Source organism: Capricornis sumatraensis, chromosome 4, assembly GCF_032405125.1.
Source record: "Capricornis sumatraensis isolate serow.1 chromosome 4, serow.2, whole genome shotgun sequence".
Lineage (NCBI taxonomy): Eukaryota > Metazoa > Chordata > Mammalia > Artiodactyla > Bovidae > Capricornis > Capricornis sumatraensis.
In genome coordinates, this window is record NC_091072.1 from 144,053,412 (window position 1) to 144,070,067 (window position 16,656).

Below are 16,656 nucleotides of genomic sequence, written 5' to 3' on the forward strand. Positions count from 1 at the left end.
AATCTGTATGCAGGTCAGGAAGCAACAGTTAGAACTGGACACGGAACAACAGATTGGTTCCAAATAGGAAAAGGAGTGCGTCAAGGCTGTATATTGTCATCCTGCTTATTTAACTTCTATGCAGGGTACATCATGAGAAACGCTGGACTGCAAGAAACACAAGCTGGAGTCAAGATTGCCAAGAAAAATATCAATAACCTCAAATATGCAGATGCCAACCCCTTTATGGCAGAAAGTGAAGAGGAACTAAAAAGCCTCTTGATGGAAGTGAAAGAGGAGAGTGAAAAAGTTGGCTTAAAGCTCAACATTCAGAAAACAAAAATCATGGCATCTGGTCCTATCACTTCATGGGAAATAGATGGGGAAACAGTGGAAACAGTGTCAGGCTTTATTTTTGGGGGCTCCAAAATCACTGCAGATGGTGACTGCAGCCATGAAATTAAAGATACTAACTCCTTGGAAGAAAAGTTATGACCAACCTAGATAGCGTATTCAAAAGCAGAGACATTACTTTGCCGACTAAGGTCCATCTAGTCAAGGCTATGGTTTTTCCAGTAGTCATGTATGGATGTGAGAGTTGTACTGTGAAGAAGGCTGAGTGCTGAAGAATTGATGCTTTTGAGCTGTGGTGTTGGAGAAGACTCTTGAGAGTCCCTTGGACTGCAAGGAGATCCAACCTGTCCATTCTAAAGGAGATCAGCCCTGGGATTTCTTTGGAAGGACTGATGCTAAAGCTGAAACTCCAATACTTTGGCCACCTCATGCGAAGAGTTGACTCATTGGAAAAGACTCTGATGATGGGAGGGATTGGGGGCAGGAGGAGAAGGCAACGACAGAGGATGAGATGGCTGGATGGTATCACTGACTCAATGGACGTGAGTCTGAGTGAACTCAGGGAGTTGGTGATGGACAGGGAGGCATGGCGTGCTGCACCTCACTGGGATCACAAAGAGTCGGACACGACTGAGCGCCTGAACTGAACTGATAGATGATTAATAATGTGATAGTTTCAGATGAATAACAAAGGGACTCAGCCATACCTATATATGCATCTCTCCTTCCCCAAAATCTCCTCCCATGAAGAATGCCACATAACTTTGAGCACAGTTCCCTGTGTTACACAATAGGCCCTTGCTGGTTATCCATTTTAAATATAGTAGCCTGTACATGTTGATGCAAATGTTGTCCAAGTGAGAGAGTCATTTCCTAGACAGATTGATAAGAAGTCTAGGGGTCCTCAAGGAGACAAGGGTCTGGAATTCTCAAAGAGGAAGAAAGGACAAACATTTTTTTCCCCTCTACATTCCTTAGGATTATGTATCCTGGCTGAGGACAATCTCTGGATTAAACCTTCTGGATAATTCTGTTATCTTAAAATGTAAGTTATGAGTAGGTCTGGTGAGATCTTTACAACCTCCAGACACTCTTTGGAGTCATTGGAGAGTATATAACTCCATTGCTAACACTAGCAAGGGGGTACTCTTTCTTTCTTTTTTTTATTTTGGGGGGGGGCACTCTTTCTACCCCCTTTTGATTTCTATGTCAGAAGCTTTCTCTATCTCCTTTATACTTTAATAAAACTTTATTACACAAAAGTTCTGAGCAATCAAGCCTCATTTCTGGCCCCGGATTGAATTCTTCTCCTCCAGAGGCCAAGGATCCTGGCATCTTTGAGTGGTTCAACAACAACCTTTCATGAGTTTCATCTCTACCTCTCTAGTTGACCAGCTGTTTATTTAGAATTTGGTAGAAATTTTATTATTAGCTAGAAATTAAGTTAACTAATACAAGAAAATGGACTTAGAGCAGTACTTAGCTCAAACTGAATCCTAGTTCAGTTCAGTCTCTCAGTCATATCCGACACTTTGGACTGCATGGACTACAGCACACCAGGCTGTCCTGTCCATCACCAACACCTGGAGCTTGCTCAAACTCATGTCCATTGAATCAGTGATGCCATCCAACCATCTCATCCTCTGTCATCCCCTTTTCCTCCTGCCTTCAATATTTTCCAGCATCAGGGTTTTTTCAAATGAGTCAGTTCTTCACATCAGCAGGCCAAAGTATTGGAGTTTCAGCTTCAGCATCAGTCCTTCCAATGAATATTCAGGGCTGATTTCTTTAGGATAGACTGATTGATATCCTTGAAGTCCAAGGGACTCTCAAGAGTCTTCTCCAATATCACAGATCAAAAGTAACCATTTTTAAGCGCTCAGCTTTCTTTATAGTCCAACTCTCACATCCATGCATGACTATTGGAAAAACCATAGCTTTGACTGGACGGATATTTGTTGGCAAAGTAATGTCTCTGCTTTTTAATATGCTGTCTAGGATGGTCATAGCTTTTCTTCAAGGAGCAAGCGTCTTTTAATTTCATGGCTGCAGTCATCATCTGCAGTGATTTTGGAGCTCCCCCAAAATAAAGTCTGTCACTGTTTCCATTGCTTCCCCATCTATTTGCTATGAAATGATGGGACTAGGTGCCATGATCTTACTTTTTTGAATGTTGAGTTTTAAACCAACTTTTTCACTCTCTTCTTTCACTTTCATCAAGAGGCTCTTTAGTTCTTCACTTTCTGCCACAAGGGTGGTGTCATCTGCATATCTGAGGTTATTGATATTTCTCCCGGCAATCTTGATTCCAGCTTGTGCTTCATTCAGCCTGGCATTTCTCATGACGTACTCTGCATATAAGTTAAAAAAGCAGAGTGACAATATACAGCTTTGATGTACTCCTTTTCCTATTTAGAACCAGTCTGTTGTTCCATGTCTAGTTCTAACTGTTGCTTCTTGACCTGCATACAGATTTCTCAGGAGGTAAGGTGGTTCGGTATTCCCATCTCTTGAAGAATTTTACACAGTTTATTGTGATCCACACAGTCAAAGGCTTTGGTGTAGTCAATAAAGCAGAAGTAGATGTTTTTTTCTGAAACTCTCTTGCTTTCTCAATGATCCACCAGATGTTGGCAATTTGATCTCTGGTTCCTCTGCCTTTTCTAAATCCAACTTGAACATCTGTATGTTCATGGTTCACATATCGTTGAAGCCTGGCTTGGAGAAATTTGAGCATTACTTTGCTAGTGGGTAAGATAAGTGCAATTGTGCAATAGTTTGAGCATTCTTTGACATTGCCTTACTAAGGGATTGGAATGAAAATTGACCTTTCCTAGTCGTATGGCCACTGCTGAGTTTTCCAAATTTGCTGGCATATTGAGTGAAGCACTGACATAGCATCATCTTTTAGAATTTGAAACAGTTCGGCTGGAATTCCATCACCTACACTAGCTTTGTTCATAACAATGCTTTCTAAGACCCACTTGACTTCGCATTCCAAGATGTTTGGCTCTAGGTGGGTGATCACATCGTCATGGTTATCTGGGTCATGAAGGTCTTTTTTGTATCAATTCAGTTCAGTCACTCAGTGGTGTCCGACTCTTTGCAACCCAGTGAATCGCAGCATGCCAGGCCTCCCTGTCCATCACCAACTCCTGGAGTTCACTCAGACTCATGTCCATCAAGTCCGGGATGCCATCCAGCCATCTCATCCTCTATCATCCCCTTCTCCTCCTGCCCCCAATCCCTCCCACCATCAGAGGCTTTTCCAATGAGTCAAATCTTCATATGAGGTGGCCAAAGTATTGGCGTTTCAGCTTTAGCATCAGTCCTTGCAAAGAAATCGCAGGGCTGATCTCTTTCAGAATGGACTGGTTGGATCTCTTTGCAGTCCAAGGGACTCTCAAGAGTTCTCTCCAACACCACAGTTCAAAAGCATCAATTCTTCGGCACTCAGCCTTCTTCACAGTCCAACTCTCACATCCATACATGACCACAGGAAAAACCATAACCTTGACTAGACGGACCTTAGTTGGCAAGGTAATGTCTCTACTTTTGAATATACTATCTAGGTTGGTCATAACTTTTCTTCCAAGGAGTAAGCGTCTTTTAATTTCATGGTTGCAATCACTATCTGCAGTGATTTTGGAGCCCCCCAAAATAAAGTCTGACACTGTTTCCACTGTTTCCCATGAAGTGATAGGACCGGATGCCATGATCTTCGTTTTCTGAATGTTGAGCTCTAAGCCAACTTTTTCAGTCTCCTCTTTCACTTCCATCAAGAGGCTTTTGAGTTCCTCTTCACTTTCCACCATAAGAGTGGTGTCTTCTGCATACCTGAGGTTATTGATATTTCTCCTGGCAATCTTGATTCCAGCTTGTGATTCTTCTCATCCAGCGTTTCTCATGATGTACTCTGCATATAAGTTAAAAAAGCAGAGTGACAATATACAGCCTTGACGCACTCCTTTTCCTATTTGGAACCAGTCTGTTGTTCCATGTCCAGTTCTAACTGTTGCTTCCTGGCCTGCATATAGATTTTTCAAGAGGCAGGTCAGGTGGTCTGGTATTCCCATCTCTTTCAGAATTTTCCACAGTTTATTGTGATCCACACAGTCAAAGGCTTTGACATAGTCAATAAAGCAGAAATAGATGTTTTTCTGGAACTCTCTTGCTTTTTCCATGATCCAGTGGATGTTGGCAATTTGATCTCTGGTTCCTCTGCCTTTTCTAAAACCAGTTTGAACATCAGGAAGTTCACGGTTCACATATTGTTGAAGCCTGGCTTGGAGAATTTTGAGCATTACATTACTAGCGTGTGAGATGAGTGCAATTGTACGGTAGTTTGAGCATTCTTTGGCATTGCCTTTCTTTGGGATTGGAATGAAAACGGCCCTTTTCCAGTCCTGTGGCCACTGCTGAGTTTTCCAAATGTGCTGGCAAATTGAGTGCAGCACTTTCATAGCATCATCCTTCAGGATTTGAAAGAGCTCTAACTGGAATTCCATCACCTCCACTAGCTTTGTTCATAGTGATGCTTCCTAAGGCCCACTTGACTTCACATTCCAGGATATCTGGCTCTAGATGAGTGATCACACCATTGTGATTATCCAGGTTGCAAAGATCTTTTTTGTACAGTTCTTCTGTGTATTCTTGCCATCTCTTCTTAATATCTTCTGCTTCTGTTAGGTCCATACCATGTCTGTCCTTTATCAAGCCCATCTTTGTATGAAATGTTCCCTTGGTATCTCTAATTGTCTTGAAGAGATCTCTAGTCTTTCCCATTCTGTTGTTTTCCTCTATTTCTTTGCATTGATCTCTGAGTAAGATTTTCTTATTTCTTCTTGCTATTCTTTGAAACTTTGCATTCAGAAGCTTATATTTTCCTTTTCTCCTTGGTTTTTCGCTTCTCTTCTTTTCACAGCTATTTGTAAGGCCTCCCCAGACAGCCATTTTGCCTTTTTGCATTTGTTTTCCATGGGGATGGTCTTGATCCCTGTTTCCTGTACAGTGTCACGAACCTCATTCCATAGTTCATCAGGCACTCTATCTATCAGATCTAGGCCCTTAATTTTAAATCTCACTTCCACTGTATAATCATAACAGATTTGATTTAGGTCATAGCTGAATGGTCTAGCAGTTTTCCCTACTTTCTTCAATTTCAGTCTGAATTCGGCAATAAGGAGTTCATGATCTGAGCCACAGTCAGCTCCCAGTCTTGTTTTTGCTGACTGTATAGAGCTTCTCCATCTTTGGCTGCAAAGAATATAATCAATCTGATTTCAGTGTTGACCATCTGGTGATGTCCATGTGCAGAGTCTTCTTTTTTGTTGTTGGAAGAGGGTGTTTGCTATGACCAGTGCATTTTCTTGGTAAAACTCTATTAGTCTTTGCCCTGCTTCATTCTGCATTCCAAGGCCAAATTTGCCCATTATTCCAGGTGTTTCTTGACTTCCTACTTTTACATTCCAGTCCCCTATATTGAAAAGGACATCTTTTTTGGGTGTTAGTTCTAAAAGGTCTTGTAGGTCTTCATAGAACCATTCAACTTCAGCTTCTTTAGCATTACTAGTTCGGGCATAGACTTGGATTGTGGTGATACTGAATGGTTTGCCTTGGAAACGAAGAGATCATTCTGTCGTTTTTGAGATTGCATCCAAATACTGCATTTTGGACTCTTTTGCTGACCATGATGGCTACTCCGTTTCTTCTGAGGGATTCCTGCCCACAGTAGTAGATATAATGGTCATCTGAGTTAAATTCACCCATTCCAGTCCATTTTAGTTCACTGATTCCTAGAATGTGTACGTTCACTCTTGCCATCTCTTGTTTGAACACTTCCAATTTGCCTTGATTCATGGTCCTGACATTCCAAGTTCCTATGCAATACTGCTCTTTATGGCATTGGACTTCGTTTCTATCACCAATCACATCCACAGCTGGGTATTGTTTTTGCTTTGGTTCCAACCCTTCATTCTTTCTAGAGTTATTTCTCCACTGATCTCCAGTAGCATATTGGGCACCTACTGACCTGGGGAGTTCCTTATTCAGTATTCTATTATTTTGCCTTTTCATACTGTTCATGGGGTTCTCAAGGCAAGAATACTGAAGTGTTTGACATTCCCTTCTCCAGTGGACCACATTTTGTCAGACCTCTCCACCATGACCCTCCCATCTTAGGTTGCCTCACGGGCATGGCTTGGTTTCATTGAGTTAGACAAGGCTGTGGTCCCAGTGTGATTAGATTGACTAGTTTTCTGTGGGTATGGTTTCAGTGTGTCTGCCCTCTGTTCCCTCTTGCAACACCTACCATCTTACTTGGGTTTCTCTTACCTTGGGCGTGGGGTATCGCTTCACGGCTGCCCCAGCAAATTGCAGCCACTGCTCCTTACCTTGGACGAGGGGTATATCCTCACTGCCATCCTTCCTGCCCTTCAACGTGGGATAGCTCCTCTAAGCCCTCCTGTGCCAGCACAGCCACTGCTCCTTGAATGTGGGTTGATCTAAATCAAATCCCTTACGGTTATAAGTGGAAGTGACAAATAGATTCAAGGGATTAAATCTGATATTCTTGCCATATCTTCTTGATATCTTCTGCTTCTGTTAGGTCCATACCATTTCTGTCCTTTATTGTGCCCACCGTTGCATGAAATGTTCCCTTGGCAACTGCAGATCTCTTCTTGAAGAGATCTCTAGGCTTTCCCATTCTATTGTTTTCCTCTATTTATTTGTATTGATCATTGAGGAAGGCTTTCTTATCTCTCCTTGCTATTTTTTGGAACTCTGCATCCAAATGGGTATATCTTTCCTTTTCTTCTTTGCCTTTCACTTCTCTTCTTTTCTCAGCTATTTGTAAGGCCTCCTCAGACAACCTTTTTATATTTTTTGCATTTCTTTTTATTGGGGATGGTCTTGATCACTGCTTCCTGTACATCACAAACCTCCATTCATAGTTTCTTCAGGAACTCTGTATATCAGATCTAATCCCTTGAATCTATTTGTCACTTCCACTTATAACCGTAAGGGATTTGATTTAGGTCATACCTGAAAGGTCTTGTGGTTTTCCCAACTTACTTCAATTTAAGTCTGAACTTGGCAATAATTATATGGTCCACAGGGTTGCAAAGAGCCAGATATAACTGAAGTAGCTTAGCACACACCCTTACATTATGCAAGATAATTCCCCACCCCCCCAAAAAAATTAATGATTTTGGAAAATATGAATATGTCATATTCAGTTGAGTTCAGTCGCTCAGTCGTGTCCGACTCTGCGACCACATGAATTGCAGCACGCCAGGCCTCCCTGTCCATCACCAACTCCTGGAGTTCACTCAGACTCACGTCCATCGAGTCCATGATGCCATCCAGCCATCTCATCCTCTGTCATCCCGTTCTCCTCCTGCCCCCAATCCCTCCCAGCATCAGAGTCTTTTCCAATGAGTCAACTCTTCGCATGAGGTGGCCAAAGTACTGGAGTTTCAGCTTTAGCATCAGTCCTTGCAAAGAAATCCCAGGACTGATCTCCTTTAGAATGGACTGGTTGGATCTCCTTGCAGTCCAAGGGACCTTCAAGACTCTTCTCCAACACCACAGTTCAAAAGCATCAATTCTTTGGCACCCAGCCTTCTTCACAGTCCAACTCTCACATCCATACATGACTACTGGAAAAACCATAGCCTTGACTAGATGAACCTTAGTCGGCAAAGTAATTTCTCTGCTTTTGAATATGCTATCTAGGTTCGTCATAACTTTTCTTCCAAGTGTCTTTTAATTTCATGGCTGCAATCACCATCTGCAGTGATTTTGGAGCCCAAAAAAATAAAGTCTGACACTGTTTGCACTGGTACTCCATCTATTTCCCATGGAGTGATGGAACCGGAGACCATGATCTTCGTTTTCTGAATGCTGAGCTTTAAGCCAACTTTTTCACTCTCCTCTTTTACTTTCATCAAGAGGCTTTTTAGCTCCTCTTCACTTTCTGCCATGAAGGTGGTGTCATCTGCATATCTGAGGTTATTGGTACTTTTCCCAGCAATCTTCATTCCAGCTTGTGTTTCTTCCAGTCCAGCATTTCTCATGATGTACTCTGCATAGAAGTTAAATAAGCAGGGTGATAATATACAGCCTTGATGTACTCTTTTTCCTATTTGGAATGAGTCTGTTGTTCCATGTCCAGTTCTAACAGTTGCTTCTTGGCCTGCATACAGATTTCTCAAGAGGTAGGTTAGGTGGTCTGGTATTCCCATCTCTTTCAGAATTTTCCACAGTTTAATGTGATCCACACAGTCAAAGGCTTTGGCATAGTCAATAAAGCAGAAATATATGTTTTTTTCTGGAACTCTCTTGCTTTTTGGATGATCCAGCGGATGTTGGCAATTTGATCTCTGGTTCCTCTGCCTTTTCTAAAACCAGCTTGAACATCAGGAAGTTCACGGTTCACGTATTGCTGAAGCCTGGCTTGGAGAATTTTGAGCATTACTTTGCTAGCATGTGAGATGTGTGCAAATGTGCGGTAGTTTGAGCATTCTTGGGCATTGGCTTTCTTTGGGATTGGAATGAAAACTGACCTTTTCCAGTCCTGTGGCCACTGCTGAGTTTTCCAAATTTTCTGGCATATTGAGTGCAGCACTTTCACAGCATCATCCCTCAGGATTTGAAATAGCTCTACTGGAATTCCATCACCTACTCTAGCTTTGTTCATAGTGATGCTTTCTAAGGCCCACTTGACTTCACATTCCAAGATGTCTGGCTCTAGATGAGTGATCACACCATGGTGATTTTCCGGGTTGTGAAGATCCTTTTTGTACAGTTATTCTGTGTATTCTTGCCATCTCATCTTAATATCTTCTGCTTCTGTTAGGTCCATACCATGTATATCCTTTATCGAGCACATCTTTGCATGAAATGTTCCTTTGGTATCTCTAATTGTCTTGAAGAGATCTCTAGTCTTTCCCATTCTGTTGTTTTCCTCTATTTCTTTGCGCTGATCACTGAAGAAGACTTGCTTACCTCTTCTTGCTATTCTTTGGAACTCTGCATTCAGACGCTTATATCTTTCCTTTTCTCCTTGACTTTTCACTTCTCTTCTTTTCACAGCTATTTGTAAGTCTTCCCCAGACAGCCATTTTGCTTTTTTTGCATTTCTTTTCCATGGGGATGGTCTTCATCCCTATCTCCCATACAGTGTCACGAACCTCATACTGTAGTTCATCAGACACTCTATCTATCAGATCTAGGCCCTTAAATCTATTTCTCTCTTCCACTGTATAATCATAACAGATTTGATTTAGGTCATACCTGAATGGTCTAGCGGTTTTCCCTACTTTCTTCAATTTCAGTCTGAATTCGGCAATAAGGATTTCCTGATCTGAGCCACAGTCAGCTCCAGGTCTTGTTTTTGCTGACTGTATAGAGCTTCTCCATCTTTGGCTGCAAAGAATATAATCAATCTGATTTCAGTGTTGACCATCTGGTGATGTCCAGGTGTAGAGTCTTCTCTTGTATTGTTGGAAGAGGGTGTTTGCTATGACCAGTGCATTTTCTTGGTAAAACTCTATTAGCCTTTGCCCTGCTTCATATCACAAGCAAGACATTCTGACGGAGTTAATGTTATAAACTGTCAGATAGATTACCCTGAATTGTCTAGGTAGTCCCAAACTAATTACAAACATACTTTGTTTTATTGTGCTTTGCCTACTGCATTTTTCACATCTTGAAGTCTTTTGGCAACTCTGCATCAAACAAACTTATCAGTGCCATATTTTCAACAGAATTTTCTCATTTCATGTCTCTGTGTCACTTTTTAGTAATTCTAACAATATTTCTTTATATTTATTATGATGATCTGGTGTCAGTCATCCTGGGTGTTTCTATTGCAAAAAGATTTTGACTCACTGATGGTCCAGATGATGATTAGAATTTATCAGCAGTATTTATTTAAGATTTTTCTTTTGATGTGGACCATTTTTAAAGTCTTTGTTGAATTTGTCTCTGTTTTACTTATTTATTTATTTATTGCCTCCAGGCATGTGTGATCTTGGCTCCCCAACCAGGGATGGAACTCACACCCTCTGCCCTGGAAGGCAAAGTCCTAACCACTGGAGTGGCAGGGAAGTCCCAGAAGTAAAATATTTTTAAATTAAGGTATGTTCATTGATTTTTTTTTCTTTAGACACAATACTATTGCTCACTTAATAGAATACAGTATGATGTAAATATAACTTTTATATGCATCAGGAAACCAAAAATTCTGCCTGACTTTTTTCCTTGTGATATATCCTTTATTGTGTTGGTCTGAAAACAAACATGTACTATCTCTGAACTCTACCTGTGTATGAGACTTTAAAAGCAGAGAAATGTCTCTGGCTAGAGTTAGAAAGACTGGCCTGAAGGAGAGGTCAGAGAAATTAGAAGCATTTTTGCTGGCTTGAAGATGGAGCAGGCAGCAGGATAAAGAAGGCCATTGGCCTTAAGAAGATGAGAGATGGGCAGTCAGCAAGTAAGTGAAAATTAAACCACTTCAGCCAAAGAAACTGGCATTCCCAACTGCTTGTACAAGCTTCAAAGTGTTTCTTTCCGAGGTTCTCCAGAGGGAAGGGAAACCCTGCTGACACCTTGATTTTGGCCTCATAAACCCTAAACAGAGAGAACTGAGTCACACTGAGCCTGAACTTCTGAGTTATAGAAATGGCAAGATAATAAATACGTGTAGTTTTAAAATGCGGGATTTGTAGGAATTTGTTATGGCACCAACAGAAAACTAATAATTTTCATTTTCAGCTAGTTTCTGTTGAATAAAAATACAATTGATTTTTTATATTCATTTTGCATATGCAGGGACTTCTCAACTCACTTATTAATTCTAATAATTTATTAGTAGGGTTACTTGGATTTTCTATAAGTGGGATTGCATCTATGGCTGATGTGTGCTGTGTTTTTTCCTTTCAAATCTTTATAACTTTGAAAAACTTATTGTATTTGCCAAAGCCATCAGTAATCATGTTAAGTAAATGTGATGACAGTGAATATTTTGTCTTGTTCTCAATCTCAAAGAGAAAGTTTTCAACAATTACCTTTAACATGATGTTTAATATAGTTTTCTTTACTTGTTTGGTTGTTCGTTCTTTTTGGAGGGGTGGTGGTAGTGATACATATTATCAAACTAAGAAAAAATTCTTTTTCTTCTGAGATATTAATTTTATCATTATAGTTTTTAGTTCTAAAATTCCATTTTCATCATTTTTTTGTAATTTCCAAGTTTCAGCCTAAATTCTAATGTATTTTATTTCATTGAACTCATTTTAAGTATGCTATTATTTCAACTATTTGCATTTCTTTTAAAAATACAAAATATGTATATTTAAGAAATAATTATATGCAAGTCTAATTATCTTTAAATTATATTTGGATTTTCCTATGTCAAGGTCTGCTTGAATTTGTATTAATACTTTCAAGATTACTAATACTTGTGGCTCAGCTGGAAAAGAATCCATCTGCAATGTGGGAGACCTGGGTTCGATCCCTGAGTTGAGAAGATCCCTGGAGAAGGGAAAGGCTACCCACTCCAGTATTTTGGCCTGAAGAATTCCATGGACTACTGTCCATGGGATCACAAAGAGTTGGACATGACTGAGTGACCTTCACTTACTTTACTTAGAGCCCTTGGAGGTCTTTAACCGCTATTATTTCTAATTGTTATTTTTCATGTTAGCTTATTTACTCAAATACCCACTTTGTACCACTGTTGTGGAGTACTAGATTTTGTCTGTGAAAGACTGTAATAAATGTCTTAGAGCTAAAATAATATTATATCCTTTGACCAAGCCAGACTTAGTTTTCCTCTTACAGTAACTAAATCTTAGGTTTCTTCCTGACTGCAGACTCCTGACCTCCCTCTTCTTAGAGCATTTATTCAAAAAATTTTGTAATTGAAATTTCTTTCTCTGTTGCTTTGAGATATAAATTTTCTTCCAGCCTCTTGCAAGTTTGGCAGCCAAGAAATACTTTTCTCAAGCACCTGTGAGCCATCCCGTTGAAGTATGATCACCAAGGAGAGAGCACCGCTGCCTCCCAGTCTCAATAGAAGGGTAGGAATCTAACCTAAGAGCAAAATGTATGTGCTGTGCTCAGTTGTATTCAACTTTTTGTGACCCCAGAGATTGTAGCCCACAAGCTCCTCTGTCTATGGTATCTCCCAGGCAAGAATACTGGAGTGGGTTGCCATTTCCTTCTCCAGGGGGTCTTCTCCAGCCAGGGATCAAACCCAGGTCTTTCCCATTGCTGGCAGATTTTTTTTTTTTTTAACCATGGAACCACCATAGAACAATGTGGCTAAAATACTGTTGAATAAATAAGCACCAATTAGCCAACACAAATGGCCTAAGTACATTGACTACCTTCTAACATTCTCCAGCACCTTCTGACTCCAACACTCGGAAATCCTCTTGCCTTTTGTTTCAGTAGAATTGATTTCAATTTCTTCACTTACTAAAATAGGCTTCAATAAACTCTTCCTCTCCTATACAACTCATTCAGTATAATTTTTCTTTGGCATCTGGCAGAAGTTAAATTTGCTTCTAGCAAATCATCAGAGTCATGAACAATCTAGGATCCCTTCCTTTAACTTTAGACACTGAAGGGACTTGAAGTTGAGCTTGGTCTCCTTCAAAGACAAGCCTGTTTTCAGATCAGTCTTCCTCCTAGGGTGGTGTTTTTCAACCTGGGAGGATTTTGTTTCTCAGAGGATATTTAGCCATGTCTAGAGATATTTTTGATTCTTCAACATGGTACGGAGTAAAAGCAGGAAGAGGTTTGCTCCTGGCATCCAGAACGTAGAAGTAAAGGAAGCTTCTGAACATCCCCCAACAACAAAGAACGATCTGACTTAAATTGTCAGTAGTTTCCAGACTGCAAACTCATGTCCTTGGGTGTAGATTTTGGTGGACCAACCCAGCCAGATATACTGATTTTTCAGTCCCTCAGTCCCACTTGAAGACCAGAATTATTCTCACTTCTAAGACACCAAAGCCTTGTTCAGGAACTCAGTTTCTTTTGTCCATCTTTGAAAATCTTCTATAGATAAAGGAGCTCTTCTTTCCTGGTTTCAGCTTCTTCTAGGTTTGCATTATGCCAGTTTTCATTACTTTGCCATCTCACTGATGCCTTTAATATGGTTTAAAATATTTTACCTACTTTATAAGTTGCCCTCAGTAGGGACAGGCTTAGTATGACCTATTGAATGATTATCCATGGCTTTTATGATTAGCCAGATAAGACTACTTGAAGTCTCATGCTGCCTCTAAGAAATTTCTTCTGAATAACTCTCAATAACACTCTATTGGAGAGTGCTTAGAAACTTGTTGGTTATTTTCTATCTCTGACACTGAACTGTTGTTCCAGGCTTTCCTTAGTCACATTTTGCTGAATTATACCAGATTCCATGTGGCGCAAGTTTCAGTTCACACTACTTGACTAAGTTTGAGGACATCTGTTCCTTATATTATCCAAAGCACCAGAAATATAAAAGTGACAAAAGTTCGCACCGAATGATGATATTGTTTCAATAAACATAATTTTTAAATGGCAATAATTATAACAGCTTTATTTGGTGCGTCTCTCCGGTATTCTTGCCTGGAGAATTCCATGGACAGAGGAGCCTGGCGGGCTACAGTTATGGAGTCGCAAAGTGTCAGACATGACTGAGCGACTAACTATTATATATATCAGTGACTAAATAAATATGATCAATTTACTTAATTCTCACAACTCTGACTTAAGTGTTACTGCTATTGCGTTTTATGTAGAAGGAAACTAAGTCACAAGGGAATTAAGTACTTTGCCCAAAGTCTTTACATTTCAGATCTAGGACCCATAGCCAGACTGGGGGAAATTTGGCTTATTTAGGCATATAAAAATATGGAATATTTATAATTTTGAAAAATTTATTATTATTATTTTTTACTTTACAATATTGTATTGGTTATGCCACACATCAACATGAATCCATCACGGGTGTACACGTGTTCCCAATCCACCCACCACCCCCGCCTCCCCCCACCTCCGCCGCCCCCCCCCACCCCCCCAGACCATCCCTCCGGGTCATCCCAGTGCACCAGCCCCAAGGAATATTTATAACTGAGTGAAATCCCATGGACTGAAGAGCCTGGCAGGCTATAGCTCATGGGGTCGCAGATTGCTGTTATTGTTTATGGTAACCACAATCTCACAGCGCCCTCTGCTGGTAGGAGGTTTTTTCCGCCGCAGTTTCCACTTTCTAAAACTTTCAGTTCTTCAGGTGTGAAAGTGTAAGTGAAGTCACTCAGTCGTGTACGACTCTTTGCGACCCCATGGACTGTAGCCTACCAGGCTCCTCCATCCATGGGATTTTCCAAGCAGGAATACTGGAGTGGGTTGCCATTTCCTTCTCCAAGAGATCTTCCCAGGGATGAACCCCGGTCTCTTGCATTGTAGGCAGACGCTTTACTGTCTGAGCCACCAGGGAAGGAGCTCTTCAGGTGAGATCCTTTTAAAACCATCTACGCTTTTCCTAGGCTTCTCTAGTGGCTCAAACGGTAAAGAATCTGCCTGCAATGCAGGAAACCTAGGTTTGATCCCTGGGTCGGGAAGGTCCCCTGGAGAAGGGAATGGCAACCTACTCCAGTATTCTTGCCTGGAGACTCCCGTGGACAGAGGAGCCTGGTGGGCAACAGTCCATGAGTTTACAGAGTCAGAGATGATTGAGTGACTAACACAACAGCAACTATTTCCATAATTCCTATAGGTGTCTGTCAAAAACATCAGCGACAACTGCTTCATTTTCTAAAGCAGCAATACTATCCGTGGAGACAAAAGCTGACCAAAATTTAAAAGGAAAAATTTTGCTCATTGGTAAGTTTTTGATACTTATTTGTGCTGTTTGTTGCGTGTAGATTTTGAAAAGTGGACTTTGAACCTATTTCTAGTAATCTGGAAGGTCATGCACATTTAGAGTATGCATGTCCAAGAATGATTTCAAAAAGCCCAAAACTCTCACTTCTGACTGACCTTGAGATGCTGTACCAATAGGAATTGAAGGGCAAGGGAAGTTTTTAGTTGTCTGTGTGAGTGATGAAGCTGTCTCCATAGCCGCCCAGATTCTCTTAACAAAGACTGAGATTTACACCTTAAAAAAAAATGAAAAATCAAAAAGAAAAAAGACAGACAGGAAAATGCAAATTTTTAAGGGGGCAAAAGACTTGAAAGAGAGTTACACAAAAAATAGACATCAAAATGACACATCAGCTTTCTCAAACCCTCAAAATTGTCATCAGAGAAATGACATGAAAACTAAAAGGAGTGACTGCACATCTACTACAGTATCAAAATTTTAATTAAAAAATGAACAAGAATAAAAAGAGAATACCAAGTGTTAGTGAGAATATGTTGTAGTTGGAAAAAAGAAGAAAAACTTCTAAAGGAAGTGTAAATCGAGGAGGACACCCTCGGTTTGACAATATATACTATAACTGAACGTGCAGGTAGCTCAGGATCCAGAAATTTGACTTATTTGCTAACAAAAATAAATGTGGTATGCATATGAGGCTAAGTGAAGTCGCTCAGTCGTGTCCGACTCCTTGCAACCCCATGGACTGTAGCCCACCAGGCTCCTCCGTCCATGGGATTCTCCAGGCAAGAATACTGGCATGGGTTGCCATTTCCTTCTCCACATGAAGAATGGTGCAAAAAAAATTCACAGCAGTTTTATTCATCACAGCCCTGAACTGGAAACAACACAGATGTCCAGCAGCTGTAAAACAGATCAGTTGTGGTGCAATGGTACTGTGATGCTCTGTATCTGTGACAGCACAAATAAGGACTGAAAATCTGATGAGCGGAGTAGCTTGAAATAAAAGACTACAAACTGTGCAATTCTATTTTTTTAATATAAATTTATTCATTTTAATTGGAGGCTAATTACTTTATAAAAAGACTACAAACTGTGCGATTCTATTTTTATGAAGCTCTTTGAAACCCTGGAGTGACAAGGATTGCTCCAAATCCTGAAGGTACTTCTTTAAGGTACCTTTCTGTCTGGCTGGTCCATTTGTTCATCAGCCTTATTTGTTACTAAAACTAAATTCGTTTTTTCTCTTTGATATTCACGTCTCATTTCAAGTTTCTCTCTGATGAACTGCTAGGCTGCAGTAGAACCTCATGCTTGCTCTGCTGGATAATTTTTTTATTCATATATTAAGTAAATGGTTTGTCTAACCCACTAAAAACTCAGCTCCCTGGGGAGAGGATATTCTTTTGAATCTCAGCTTCTGGTTCCAAGAGAAGCCATTG